Here is a 5,224-nt window from a genome sequence, read left to right as displayed (position 1 = left end):
GTTCCAGTTGCCACTGCTGTAGTCTCTCTTCTTGTTTCTTTTCTCTTTCCTCCAACAACTGCTGTAACTTCTCTTCTTGTTTATTTTATTTCTCTTCTAACAACTGCTGTAACTTCTCTTCTTGTTTATTTTCTTTCTCCTCCTACCACTGATGTTGTCTCTCTTGTTTATTTTCTCGTTTCTTTTCTTTTTCCTCCAATAACTGTTGTAATCTCTCTCCTTGTTTATTTTGTTGTTCGAGCTGCCACTGTTGCAGGTTTTCTTGCAACTGCTGTTGTCTCTCTTCTTGTTTCTTTTGCTGCTCTTGTATTGCTGCCATCAAGTCTGCTAAGCTGTAGTTTGATTTGCAGCTTCTCGTTTCCATTTCTTTCTTTTTTTTTGTTCCACTTCTGACACCAGTTTGTTACGTCTCCGTTCCTTAGTTAATTTTCAGTAAATTCGTTCCAACGAAACTTTAACGACACAAGTCCTTTCTTAAATAAAACTGGTTTATTCTTTCCGAATACAACTTTACCGATACACTTAATTTCAACAGTCGCTCGGTAACAAACGCTATAACGTCTCACGTGCTCGACAATACTCACTTCAATTACACACTCTCTGACTGCAGTTCAATTACTCATTGTTCCGTCACGTTGTGACCATCTTATATATACCAGCTACCCCTAATCTAGTAGTCTCCCGATAATTCACGAAGGTTCGAGAAGGAAGTGGCGTGATACAGTCACGTGACCTCGCTGACGCAACAGGAGATTCTTCGAGAGATTTTACTTGATTTTGATAAACTTTAGCAATTTTTTTAATAATAGATTTTCATAAATATTATATACATTTTTCAGCATATTTTACCAGACTTTAAGCCTCATAAAAGCTTTTCGTTGATTTTCAGCAGTTTTACATTTAGTTTAGTGTTATTAAGTTATCGAGGATTACTTAGAAATATCAGTCATTAATCATTACCACTCTTAAAATTATTGCCTTTCTCTGTAGTATAATATTTTCTCGATAGTTTTAATAAGGTTGCAAGTCCTCCAGTTACTATAGAGTTAAGTTCTACTTTTATTTGTTTGGGAAGGTGGATTTGCCCATAAGTTTAGTTTATTGAGTAAGAAATTGTGTTCACCTACGAACAAACAGTATGTTTTTAGCGCACTTGTCATTATATTTCCATTTGTTTTGTGTTAGAGTTGGCTCATAGTTTCATGTCAACTTGGGAACAATCTCTCTTAGTGTTAGTGTAATATTCGGTTGTATGCTGATCGTAGAGAAGATAAGGTACTTGAAGAGACTTTTGTTTAATAAAGTCTTCGACATTCCAACTAACCACACTGTTCTTTCTACATCTATACAACCATTTGATTTCATCTGTTCTTGTCTGTACTGTTATATTGAATCGTGTAACAGGTTACTTTTATTTTTCGTACAGTAAACTGTGGCGACTTTCATCAAACATTTGTATTCTGTGTAGAATCTATGTCTTTTCTCACCTCCCGTTTTGTTTTTGTTGCAGGTCTGGACTTTTGCTCTGCTGTAAATCTTGGAAATACCCAAAACAGTAATTACATTTACAGCTTACGATATTAACAGGCCTAAAATTAGTGGTACCTGTAGATATCTTTACAGATTCCGCTTAATGTATTCATTTAGGATTCAAAAAATTGGGTGTGTAAAAACTTATTAAGATACATCTGCAGTTTACATGATATTTATCACAAATTTTAGGACCATTAGTTTCTGATGCTTCGTCAACTTTTGACGTTTAAACCACAACCTTAAAAGAATAATATTTCAAATATATGTAGCATTTCCGAGAAACTTTTGTCTTCCATCGTCCAGCCTAAATAACAAGTTCTTGTATCGAGCCAAAGACCTGTTAAACAGTGACACAAAAGATAGATCCGAAATAATGTGAAATATATGTACATTTCTTGAAATATTTCACGTTTTCTCCCCCTTGTGATGAAATACACTTGTCGTATAGGACTGCACCATGCGTTAACTTCACTCTTAATTAATATGCAAATTCTTTGAAATTCGTGTTTTCTTCTAGTTTACTCTCAAACCTGACAAATAAATAATTATACTTTCTTGACTCTGGTACACTCGAACTTCGATTTGCCCTATAAACTGTTCGCTTATTGGCTAGATTACTATTACTTCTTCCGTGATGCTTTGAGATACAGGGTTATCTTTTATGTCGACAAATGGGGTAATAACTTCACACCTATACGCTGCGATCACAGTTGACGAAGATCACGTGCGAGAGGTTCGGTCGTCAGAAAAACGTGACTTTGGTAATATTTCTGTGCTTAACTTTCAAAGCCAGGTTCTCCACTGTCAGGCAGATCTTTTAGTTTTTTCATAGTTTATATATTGTAACTCGCATGGGGATTGAATAATATTAAAGGTATCTTTACTACACTACACAACCATGACAAACACTTGTCCCTGTTGTGTCTAATGTTTATCAATAAAGATTGTTTTCTTTACTACACTACACAACCATGACAAACACTTGTCCCTGTTTTGTCTAATGTTTATCAATAAAGATTGTTTTCTTTACTACACTACACAACCATGACAAACACTTGTCCATGTTTTGTCTAATGTTTATCAATAAAGATTGTATTCTTTACTACACTACACAACCATGACAAACACTTGTCCATGTTTTGTCTAATGTTTATCAATAAAGATTGTGTCGTATTCCTCCTTTCCTCTTGATTAACTTAGGGTTCAGGGATTAGTTAGAATGTTATGACAAAGCTGCTAAGACTAACTCCCAATATCACTAAATTTGAACTTCCAACTAGTGGGAGAGCAGCTAGTTTCATCTTCCCACTTATCATCAACATAAAGGGATTTATTAAACTCTTATAATGTGTTTGTGTGTGGGGAGGATGGGGGGTTGAGGTAATGCATGGCTAGCCAGCTCCAAAATTTAGAGCTCTACCACAGGGTCATCACACACTTTCTCATCAATTATGGTTAAGTAAGAATCAATGACAGGGGTCAGCTTCTCAAAAAGTAAAAGTAGATGTAGCTGGGTAAAGTGTTTTTGAAAAATAAAATAAAATATAGGTGTAAATATAAAAAAACGATAAAGCAGCTCAAATAAGTCTTGTTAGTAGTACCTTAAAAAATAAAGGTCCGGTACTGAGTACAGGCAGAATTTCACCCCTGATCACTGATGATAACTTTCTTAATACAAGTAAGTCTCCATGTTTTCAACAGGTAAGTGTTAGTGTTGGACATCTTACAAACACAGGTCTCCATGTTTTCAACAGGTAAGTTCTCCATGTTTTCAATAGGTAAGTGTTAGTGTTGGACACCTTACAAACACAGGTCTCCATGTTTTCAACAGGTAAGTGTTAGTGTTGGACACTTTACAAACAGCTAAAGTAACTTAAGTTTCATTCACCCACTAGAGTAAAGTTCAAAGTTAACCATGTGATAAATCTTTGACCAGTTCAAGAAACCAAACGTTTTATAAAAAGCAGGACGATTTACATGTTCATGCATCTTGGACAATTAACAACTTCAAAATGTTACATTTAAAAAAAAAGCCCCATAAAACATAAAGAAAACAAAACTTATCAAATCCAAATAAACAGATAAGCAGTGAACCAGAAAACAACAGTTATAAAAGCCTTTTATTGACAGTATTGTCTTAAATTAGGTGTTAGAGCAGCAAGTTTTTCTTTGGGATTCCATATATTTATTATTACGAACTTTTGGGAATTAAACTCCACACCCCATTAGGTCCATACAAATTTTCAGTTTTACATTTTTCGGTTTTTGTGGGGATTTTTTTACCACTACTTTGCCCCCTGTGGATGGATCTTCACCAAATTTGGTATGTAGGTTCATTGGGTTCATGGGGAAATACATACAAATTTTTAGTTTTGCATTTGGCAGTATTTATAGTTGCATTTGTGTTTTCTACTACTGCTGCGCCCCCTGTTGATGGATCTTCACCAAATCTGGCATGAAGGTTTGTTGGGTCCATACGGAGATACGTCCAAACTTGCAGTTTCACATTTTCATATAAGGGAATCAACTTTTCATGTCCTAAGATAACCTTTTATTAATCATGAATTTACATAACTTCCATCCACTGGACGGGTACTCCAGCTAGTCATTAAATTATTTTTTTATGATTTGAAAACTGTGAGAAGGTGTTTTTTTTTTAAGTTCCCAACTTATCACACCCATCACAACTACGGTATTTGAATGTCTTTCCATACATGGAATATAAACAGATGTTATCATTCAAAATGAGATTCAATTTGACAAATGATCGTCAAACACAAATTTCTTGAATTAGGCAGATACATGAAGTGTGTGTTTGTGTTTATTCTATATTTCAGTAACTACATAAAGATACCAATCTCATTTCCTGAACACTAAATTTAGCCATTATGTTTTCTCACTGAAAAGTACATACAGAATTTATCTTTGTCATTTTAAAACAAAATGAGATTATTAAAAGTTTGTTTACATCTAACACATGAACACAAGTGCTTGATAGCAGCAACACTCCACAGGACAGGGGGTGGTGGGTGGAAGTCCAGGTACGATACTGATCATCTGTGTAAAGTAATGGTATAGAAATTAGTTACACAAAGGAAAAATATAACCATCGCTGTTCTTAAATAGTCCGATTAGAAAACTGGTATCGATAATTTTAAGTGTGGTCAGTCATTAAATTAACAGGTACTCAGTAATGAACCAACACTTATATACTTAATATATTAACAGGTATTCAGTAATGAACCAACACTTACATACTTAATATATTAACAGGTATTCAGTAATGAACCAACACTTGTATACTTAATATATTAACAGGTACTCAGTAATGACCCAACACTTATATACTTATATATTAACAGGTATTCAGTAATGAACCAACACTTATATACTTATTCGATGACGAGGAACTCACTTTGAGACTAATAATGGCTGGAGACAGCTTGAATGGGTAATGAAGAAAAACTTTAATATAAGTTTAACATAACAGCAAATGTACAACGTTTCGACAAGGTTTTGTCATCATCAAGTACAAGTAATTTACACTTACACGGATATATATATATATACAGTATTGAACAAAGAAGTCACATGACCGGAACTGTTGTGAAACTTAGAAGAGTTGTTTTGTTCAATTAAGATGGATTCCTTGATTTTTCGTTTGTTTGTGTTGGGTTCTTTGTTTAAAATG

General features: G+C 34.2%; 2 long non-coding RNA genes across 5 annotated transcripts in view; both read right to left on the bottom strand.

Annotated features, from left to right (window-relative positions):
• The window catches only part of LOC106474093, a 25,694-nt gene that overhangs the window by 8,087 nt on the left and 12,383 nt on the right, over positions 1–5,224 (bottom strand). The gene's annotated exons all lie outside the window — the stretch shown is intronic.
• LOC111089625 overlaps positions 4,294–5,224 on the bottom strand; it is a 4,677-nt gene continuing 3,746 nt past the window's right edge. Inside the window, exon 2 of the long non-coding RNA XR_002613848.1 lies at positions 4,294–4,590. This is a non-coding gene — a long non-coding RNA (uncharacterized LOC111089625). The remainder of the gene's footprint in view (positions 4,591–5,224) is intronic.

The sequence above is a fragment of the Limulus polyphemus genome, unplaced genomic scaffold (assembly GCF_000517525.1).
Source record: "Limulus polyphemus unplaced genomic scaffold, Limulus_polyphemus-2.1.2 Scaffold6811, whole genome shotgun sequence".
Taxonomy (NCBI): domain Eukaryota; kingdom Metazoa; phylum Arthropoda; class Merostomata; order Xiphosura; family Limulidae; genus Limulus; species Limulus polyphemus.
This window is presented reverse-complemented; position numbering and strand designations above follow the sequence as displayed.